The sequence below is a fragment of the Hippichthys cyanospilos genome, chromosome 14 (assembly GCF_059441005.1).
Source record: "Hippichthys cyanospilos isolate Australia breed blue-spotted pipefish chromosome 14, RoL_Hcya_1.0, whole genome shotgun sequence".
NCBI classification, from domain to species: domain Eukaryota; kingdom Metazoa; phylum Chordata; class Actinopteri; order Syngnathiformes; family Syngnathidae; genus Hippichthys; species Hippichthys cyanospilos.
Window position 1 is genome coordinate 5,209,606 of NC_142382.1, and position 10,395 is coordinate 5,220,000.

The window sequence follows — 10,395 nt, forward strand, 5'->3', positions numbered from 1 at the left end:
ATAAATGCTTTCAAAGTACCGGTACTATTGTTTCAAAGTAAAGGATGCTTTAAAAGTTTTTTTTTTTTTTAAAGATGTCTTTTCTGAATGTTAGACAAAGCCGTAGACCCACACCCGATATCTATGATGCAATTTTTAACTTCCTACTAATATTCATTTTGTCATTGTACTCGTTCTATTACACTTTCTTCTACATACTGGAAAAAAAACCCATAAAACAATAAAATACTCAACAAAAAGCATCGTGACTTCCTCCTAATTAACCTGTTTGGACAGCCGAACATACCACAGCGTTAAGTCAAGATAAATAGTCATGCACTTGTCATATGTGCGCGTAACATGTGCACATGTAGAGTCATTATTCATCATAATTATTTCATAACTCATTACTCATTCCTTCATTATTCTGCTTGTCCCAGATGTGCCACAGTCATGCCTGTTGAGTCGCACATTACCACTTAAGGAGTGTGTGTGTGTGTGTGTGTGTGTGTGTGTGTGTGTGTGTGTGTGTGGGGAGCGCAAATTATATATTTTATTTTAAGACTTTCATGTGCTAATAATGCTTATCATCTGCAGGATGCAGGACATGCCTCCTGGTTACAACACGCAGGGTGCTGTCAGAAAGTAACTGAAAATGTTTTTATACTGAAAAAAAAATCTTAACTAACTTAACTTTTTTAAAATCTAATTAATTGGAATTTATTTAATAATCCAAATCAGAGCTGTATCAAAAATGTTCCTTTTGACAGTCGTTTGAGCATATATAATTTTGGCCGCCAGAGAGCGCCCACTACCTTTCAATCTTTGAGCAGTTTGGCTTTGTGGTGGGGAGGGTTTTACTTCTCATAGGCTCTGTTTTAGCATTTTGGTTAAGAAAAACAAAAACATCCTTTATAAAAAAAAAAAAAAATCAGAAGTGAGAAAAGTACTCAAAAACCGATACAGTTGAACTCGAGGGGAAAGGGAACGGGCTTGCTCATGAATTCAACTATTGACGCTCAGTGAAATGCTTTAGGATGGGATGGGACATTTAGTATATATTTCTGACTGAAAATAGTGGAAAATTTTGTTACTAATTTTTAATATGTATACACAGTTTTACCTGGCGTTTGATGCGCATTAGCTAATTACCGTCGGTTTCTATTGTTCAGCATATGACGATTTCGCCTTACGATCTCCACTACGGAACGGAAAATTCCCAATGGCGGGGGGGTCCACTTCCCACCACTGATAACAATATCACATTTTTGTTGTTTGCATATAGTTGACTGTCACGCAACCCCCTCCATCTTGTGAGCACCATCAGGTCTATTGGGGGCTGCAGTCACTTGTCTTTTGAAGAGGCGACATTATTACGTTGCTCGGCGGTAACGCTTGAGGAAGGATGGCATCCAGTCACATTTGCTTGCCTTAAATTGCCGTGATGATGAGTAGCGGCTACCGTTTGGCTTCTCCGTGGGGATGTCACAGACGTATGGGTTGCTGTCAAGTGCGCCTCTCGAGGCGTACAATGAACTAGTTTACGTAGTGACGGGGTACAAGGTGTGCAATTATCAGTTTACTACTGCATTAGGAGAGATTAAGTAACACGATGGTGAGCGACCCCGACTAATCGTAAAGTAAGCTAGCAATTGGTATCAAGGGAGTCTCTCGAAGTAAACACAGTTCAACTTGATACAAAGATTTTCGTATATTTTACGTCAGGCAGGATATAAGTTTAGCCTGGGCTGTTAGCGGAGAGTCTTTGCTACATGTTTTTAAAAAGGTCAAGCCTTGTCTTAACACATGCTCACACTGTACATGTTAAATTCCTTTTGAGGCCTTTTTGCATATGCTCACAAACACCTTTGACTGCTTTTATTTTGAAGTTCTTCTCAGAAGCAAGACACAATAATTGTGACTTGACTTTATACTGCACTGATTCCCCTGAAGCGAGTTGAGATTTGCGACTCAAGATGTAAACAACACAATGTTCCGTCGCCAATTCAGTGCACTAAAAAATCGACTTTATTATACTGATATTTTATTGTATGGCGTCAGCGTTTAGCACAGTGTCACGCTAGCCACAAGCTAGCAGTCGGATTACTTTATAGAAGTTAATAGCTGAAATTGACTGCGCACTTTGACGCTGGCATCCTGAAACGGTTGCCGTTGCTACTGCTTGGGAAATACGGTAATAAAGCGCAAGTGTAAAATTTGTCATCTGTACTTCCTGCCTATGCAACGGCACATGTAAAATTTTCCTATGTTACCCTTTCCACCCAGTTTGATCACTCAACTCCACGTGTCTGTTTTACAAGACAATAAAAACACCCCCTTTTCCTGTCGTCGTGACCTTTGTTTCACACCAAGAGAATCCGTTACAAGTTCATAAAAGGTTGGCTATTCGATATTATAAAATACCTCACTTCAAAATGCCATTGCCTTGTCCGCCAAAAAGCCCCCTAGGAAACAAAAAAAACAGCGTTGCGTTTATCCACTTTTAGCTCCAAGTGGCATTTTAAACTAACAAGTGTTTCCCCTCCATTTCCCTCCGTTCACCCCCGCGCGGCGCTTCGCAAACAGCGTAGAAACGAGCGGCGGCATGTCACGAGACATTGCAACAGCGTGGAACAGCAATAACAACAACAAAAGGACGGACAGCACTGGCGTCCAGATGGGCGCTTCCTGTGCCAGGCAGGAAATGGCACAGTGCTTTCTGTCATATTTCATCGCGCCACAAAAGTGACAGCGCCATGCACATGGCAACCCCCGGCAAATTCATTTGCAGTCTCAGCTTGCTTTTGACTTAGGTCGTTGGCAAAAAAAACATTAAATTTTCACGGGAACTTTTTATTTTTAACCTCATTTCGCTGTCTTGTTGAAATATGGGAGACTTGACTTGATGCTCGCGTGTGCGCTTGCAATTTGACAAATATGGGCTCTTACAGAAATAACATACAAAGACGTTTCACTTTAAGGCGAAAATTTTTTATTCAATGGCTATTGTGCTGCTCCTTATTTTACACATTAGCCCCTTGAAAGCAAAATAATGCAGACAAATGATAGATTGCCACTGTAATGTCAGTCATACTTCACAGAATCTAAAGAATACTTGTATACGCCCGCTAGTGTTTAGATTTGTGTTTAAATCGCCATTTTCTCAATTATTGACCCTGTTTGTGGTGTTTCTAATGGAGTTAGCATTAAGCTAACGGACGTTAAAGGGAAAGTCACCCCAAAAATAATTAAATGATTGCGTATGGGAAATATGAATTCAGCATTAAAATTTACCCATTTTCCAACCGCTCCTTGCTGTCGACTTAAAATGACATCACGGTTGCTCATGTGACAACCAATCACCGCTCAGCTCGCCAAAGTCACGTGACCAAACAGAAAACAGATGAGCCATGAGTTTGTCTGCCAAGCAAGTGACAAAATGGCTACCTCAGAGGTGGATAAAACTGTGAATTTTCCTGCTTAATGTAAATTCCACACATAAAATATTAATCTGAATTTCATGTTTAGGCTAATGAAGGCACACAAATGGGCCACTGTGAAGCAAATTGTGAAGAAAATTTTGAGTTTGACTTCCCATTTAACAATTGTGCATACACGGTACCATTATGGGACTTTTTCAACGATTTCTTTGCAAAAGAAAAAAACACTAGGGAGTTGAAACGTCACGCTAAATACATAATCATGTTAAAGTTTAAATCCCAACCATGCTGCAAATTCTAAACTGTTGCAGCTTGGCGTACTAAATTCGAATTACGCGTATGTTTATCATCCCAGTTTGGACCCACACACTCTCATTAAATTCTACATTTTTTAATGCATTTTAAACCAATGTTATATTGCATTTCCTATGATTTTTTTTGTTTGTTTTTGCACCATGCTATTGAGCGGCGGTCGAGAAGCCGACGGACAGGAAAACAAAAAAATAATGAGTGCAATTCATACTTTCTACTTATTATGTCGTAAACTGGGGACCTCAAAAACAAGACACGAACGAAACAGATGAACCCTTTTTTCGAAACGATCCGAACAGAATCCACATAATCAATTGACCAGTGTTGAGCGTGTGTGCGCGCACACCGATGTCACGATGATACTCAGGCGGCCCTTTTTGTCCCGCTACCCCACCGTACAGATGCTGCCCTCAGCCTCATGTTGAGCAGATGTCGCGGGGAATATGATACCATCCCAGCGCCGAGCGGGGGACAAATTACCAAATGTGCACGCACACACACACACGCGATGTAAATATAACCTTCAGATTACAGATGGCGCCTATCAGAGGCTGCCGGCTGGATTTGCAAAAAAGTAAATACTGTGGGGGGTAATCCAACATGGGAGCCAGCGGGCCGCGGAACGGGCACCAGATGGTACTCGTGTATCTGTGTGCGTGCGATCGTGTTCAGCGTGATCTGACGTCCGGATTATGTTTCATGTGTCGCAAATGAATTTGCAGTCCGTCGGTGGATAACCCTTGACTCGGCGCCGTTTGTTTTGCCCCTCTAGTTTACGTCCGCAAGAGAGTAAAACAAACCCCCGTACCCCAACCTGTTATTTATTAGCCAGCGCGGTGTTTCCTAAATTTAATGAGCCAAAGTATGAATTTTGCAATAGCAAAACCTCAAAACACAACACCATACTAGAGCATTGTAATTAATAATTACTTTAGCACAGATTTGCTTAAATGAGCTAACAAAGGCACGTTTACATTGTATAAAGTTCCTTTTCAAATATATACATGAAACGAATATCCCAAAAGGATGAGGATCTTGTCAAAATTTGGTTTATTGCTGCCAGCATATGTTCATACTGTATGTATTGCGTAATGTTCTCCGATTGTTTTATCGCTGCTAGCATAGTCCATATTCTTGACGTCTGTATTTTACCAACGTTGCACAATAACGTTTTTACAGATACACACACAACGTGCAGCGGATTGGAGGGCGCACTTTGGATTTTGGGAAAATTAAAGGCTTTTGTTTTATTTATAGCTTGGTTGCTTGTTAGTGCTTGGGGAAAAAATAATAGCATGCGTCTGTTCACGTTCACGGAACACGATGAGATGCTAGGTTACAAAAATATTCCTGTGTACTGTACCAAAAAGTTGCATGGTTGAGAGGATATGTACAACAAAAAAAAAAATAGGCAAATAGGTTGATATGACATGCTTCTTAACCCTTTTATTACCGATTTTTTTGTTGTTGTTGATAAAAATAGAACTTATGGCAAATATTACGTATCCATAAGTCTAAGATATTTTGAAAATTAGTTCAAAAAAAAAATCCCACTTCCATAGATCAGGTTACAACCCCTGGGATTTATTTGACCCATCGGTATTTTATACTAATAATAATAAGAATCATAATCATAATAATCATCATCATATAATAATAACAACATAAATGTGCAATTAATCCGTTTTGGAGTTGGGATGTAAGGTGAAATTGTCGTATTGTGGGCAATAGAAACCTATGCTAATTAGCTAACGCATAAGAAAACCTCAGGTAAAAACATCAACATTTTATATACATATGAAAAATTAGCAACACAATAGTCATCTACTGTAACTGCTATTTATGTATAATATACATGTATATAATTAAGTAACATCAAAATAAAAAAAAGGAGAAATGAAACTAATTTACCTTTGGAGTTACGTCAATATTGACTTGCGAGGCTAACTATTCACACTAATCATCTTCTAACTTCTCCCTTTAACATCTTGGGACCCAAGGCTAACTGATTAAAGTTTGAATTAAGCACTAAAATGCACAATAAATACGATATTGTAAGTTTTTACCACCCTAACCCGTCTTCTAGCGGTCTGTAAAAACCTCACTAAAAACCACGAGTCCAGAACACTTCAATATCTTTCCCAAATTCAAATGACACCCTTAACCTTCAACGCAACCGGTAAATAGCCATCGTTTGTGACTTGATGATTTCTCACGCCGCGCTAATGTTCGGCGGCGCAGCGGTTGCGAACCAGCGGAGGAAATGGAGTCCCGCGCTCGGGGCGACCTTGGGCGAGCCGGCCAACTATTCGAGCGTGCGCACGTGACTTTCAACCTCGATTTCCTCCTACGGCGGCAAATATCAGACGGACAGGGAAGTGGGAGGCCAACTGCAAAACAAAGGCAAAGAGACAAGCGAGCCCCGTGTTACATTTCCTCCGACGCGTTCTGTGTCCTCTTCCCGCTCACACCCTCTTTGTCCTTGCCGTAATTTCATCCCCCCGTACGTCATTAGCAAGCGGGCGCCTAATGAATTTCCTTATCTCTGTCAATTCAGGGGCTGTTGTGATAACGCTCATTGTTTTCACTTTTGCGATCCCCCCCCCCCCCCCGTCGGAGGCGTAGGTGAAAGCAAAGGCGAGGAGGGAAACAGAAATGGCGAGTCGTGGAATCCCTAATTTACGTTCACCAGAAGTTGAGCAAATTTGACTTTGTTGGGTTAAACTGCAAGGTGAAACATCTTAACAGGTTGACTCAGCTCTTCTCAATTTGGCCTACGCGAATGCGCTTAATGTCTCATTTAATGCCGAGACAGGAACAGTGCATGTTTGTTTTCGAATTAAGAGCAAATGGATTATAACAGGAAGCAGCTTGTCGCTTAGTCGCATACGAACTCTATCGCAAAATGAACGTACGCGTCTATTTTGTCACGTTTTATTTGAAAGGATATTGTCATTAGCGATGTAATTGGCAGACAAGCCAAAAATCAAACGTGACACAATCTTCTGTTGTTGTTGTTGAATAAAACATGCCAAATATAGTTCTAAGGTTTAATAAGTAAGGCACAGATGACACAGCGGATCGAATTTAATGTGGTGACAGGAACAGTGCAAGTTTTCAAATTAAGAGCAAATTCATTGGAACAGAAAGTCACCTAATGCTAAATTGCGTTATAGTGTTGCAAAATGCTTTACTCCTTTGAATAGTTTAGTTTCATATGGAAGTATATTGTCATTAGTGAAGCAATTTTTTTTGACAATCAAAAAATAAAACACCATCTATCTTCTGGAGTTTCTGAATAAATGTGTCATTAGGGTCAACTACAAATATAGTTCCAAGGTTTGATAAATAAGACAGAGCAGATCTAATTGAATGCTGTAATGGGAACAGTCCACATTTTCAAATTAAGAGCAAATTAATTGGAACAGGAAGCAACTTAATGCTAAATTGTGCTATAGTGCAAAATGTTGCATGCTTTTATTTTGTCTTGTATGTTTTATATGAAAGTATATTATTTTCTTGACATTATTGGTAGACAATCCAAAAATAAAACAATGTAAAAGCAATGACAAAACTGAACAAATCTCACCTTTGTAAATTCATTAGATTTTCTTGTGTTCATATCCGTAAGTTATACTTTTGTTGCGCGTTAAGTGTGTTTCAGATTTCCCACATTGTGAGTGGTCAGTGAATGCCTCGCCAGTGTAACATTGAATGCACTCAAAGCTCAGTTTTCCTTTTTCCTCGCGATGTGGCTCGAGTTGTTTTTGCCATAAATAACCCAAGGTTGCGCATCATCTGTCCTCCATCTAGTTCATAATTGTGTGTTAGTGCCAGTAAATACATACATAAATAAATAAATAAATGAGTCAAATGGCTTGTCCTATAACTGGTGCACTTTCAACTTTTACAAGTTTTAGTAAAATTCCTGTGTGTGAACAAGGATAAACTCGGACATTGGTTCAGCCTGCTCGCTTCTTTTATTGAAAATAACCCCGTAACAACCTCAAGCTACATCCTTTTGGCCTTTACTTTGAGGAAAAAAAAGAGCACCTTCTATATGGAGAATTACGGCAAGTAAAGGCAACGCCCTGTAACACATCTACCCCCTCGACATAAAAGTGTTAATGACAACGTCAGGGAGCCCAGAGCGACTGTTGCCATTTAGTGACTTCATGACCCATGAGGCCCTTCTAACACCCGCGTTAAGTCCCAGTTGTACGTAGCGTACGCTCCATTCCGAGTGTCACCTCGCTAAACGCCGGCTTGCCCGCGCCACCGTCAGCGTAAGTGCTAAACGCATCCTCCCAACACCTTTCCCCATCACAGAACGCAAGTGGGGCGTGATGTGAGGAAAATTGAAAAAGAGGAGAGCGCTTTTGCGACAAAGGTACGCGAATTTTACAATGCGGCGCATGGGGATTCTCAAATTAGGGTTCTGCGTCAAGGAACTTAATTCCATAAAATTCTGGCGCAGGGCCAATACGAGGGTGACATTTTCCAATTGTTTTGTTCTCGGTACATAGAGGTTTCACCACAGCCGTTTTGTGTGGCCACAATCAATCTGAATGAATCTTTTGGGCCCAAGGCTTCATCCACTTCATTACTTTTATGTAAACAAAGATAAGAGGAAACTCGGCGCGCACCGCATTTACTGGATGGATTAAATTAAATGGAGGTGAAGAAATCCGCAGCAAAGTGCCTGTTGCGCGGCTTTAATACGCTCTTCTCTATTAGACGGATGCAGGCGCGTGAGATTGGACCATTTAATGTTGCCTCACTAATGAGAAAACACCGCGGGCCTTTCCAAATAGCGCTCAAAACGTGGACTGTGGAGGAACCTGAATGCTGAGGAGATCCCCCAGAAGATCTTCCGGTTATTGCATCATATCTAATCAAGAAAAAGATTCATAACATGAAAGGAGATTTTGCCATTTCCTGCAATTTAATTCTTCTTTTTAGTGTTCGTATTTTTTTTTGTATACAATCGTTTTGAAACTTCTATCCTCTTCTTCTCATCTCCTTCTAGTCCTTCTTGTCCATCATCATCTCCCCCTCCTCCTCCATCATCTTCTTCTCCCTCTCCTCCTTCCCATTTTTCATTTTCCTCATCCTCTTGTTGTTCTGGTTCTTCTTTTCCTTCTTCTTCTCCTTGTGCTACATCATCATCTACTCCTCCACCTTTATCTTCTTCTTCTCCCTCTCCTCTTTCCCTTTTTACTTGTTCTTCTTGTCGTTCTTTATCTCCTTCTCTATTTTGTTCTCATCCTTCCTTTTCTTCTCCTTCCCTTTTCTCAAGGTCCTCCTTTTGTCCTTATTCTGGTTCTTCTTTTTCTTCTATCTTCTTCTCAACTCCACCTCCTTCTCCTCCTTCTTGTTTATCACCTTCTCCTTGTCCTAAATCATAATCTCCTCCTACTTCCCTTTCTTCTTGTTCTTCTTCTTGTTCTTTATCTCCTTCTCCTTCATCTTGTTCTCATCTTCCTTCCTCTTCTTCTCCTTTCTTTTTCCTCAAGTTCCTCCTCCTCTTGTTGTTCTGGTTCTTCTTTTCCTTCTTCTTCTCCTTGTGCTACATCATCATCTACTCCTCCACCTTCATCTTCTTCTCCCTCTCCTCATTCCCTTTTTACTTGTTCTTCTTGTCGTTCTTTTTTCTTCTTCTCTATTTTGTTCTCATCCTTCCTTTTCTTCCCCTTCCCTTTTCTCAAGGTCCTCCTTTTGTCCTTATTCTGGTTCTTCTTTTTCTTCTATCTTCTTCTCAACTCCATCTCCTTCTCCTCCTTGTTTATCACCTTCTCCTTAAATCATAATCTCCTCCTTCCCTTTCTACTTGTTCTTCTTGTTGTTCTTTATCTCCTTCTCCTTCATCTTGTTCTCATCTTCCTTCCTCTTCTTCTTGTCTTTCCTTTTTCCTCAAGTTCCTTTTTTTTTGTCCTTGTTCTGGTTCTTCTTTTCTTCGATTTTCTTCTAAACTCCAAGTCCTTCTCCTCCTTCTTGCTTATCTCCTTGTCCTAAATCATAATCTCCCGTCCTCCTTCATCTTCTTCTCCTCCTTCCCTTTCCTCATGTTCTTTTCCATCTACTTCTCCTCCATCTTGTTCTTTTAGTTCTTCATCTTCTTGTTCTCCCCTACACCTTCCCTTTGCTCATGTTCCTTCTGTTGTCCTTGTTTTGGTTCTTCTTTCCCTTCCTCCTTCTTCTCCTTTGCCTTGTACTCCTTGTTTTTTTTACATCTTCCTTCTTCCTCACCTTCTCATTCTTGTTTTCTTTGACCTTTTTGTTCTTTTACTTTGTCTCTGCCTTCTTCACCTTCTTCCTCGTTTTTCTTTACCTTTTTGTTCTCCTGCTGCTTCTTCACTTTTTTTCTTCTTCTCCTTGTTCCCCTCCTAATAATTCTTCCATATATTTTGGGAAGTAATAAATATGGCCTTCAAAACAGGGTTTGGAGGGAATACTTGTATTGTAATACTGTCGTTGAGGTCATTGACCTTAGATGGCATTCCAAACTTCATGGTTCACTTTTTAGCTGGGTTTGGTCATGTGATTTTCGCAATGTGTGCCTGAAGGCACCAATACTGCATCAAATTCCAGCTTTAATTCTTATTCCACAGACATAGTAGAAGTATCGAATTTTTGGACCTGTAGTGAGTAGGAAGCTGTAGTA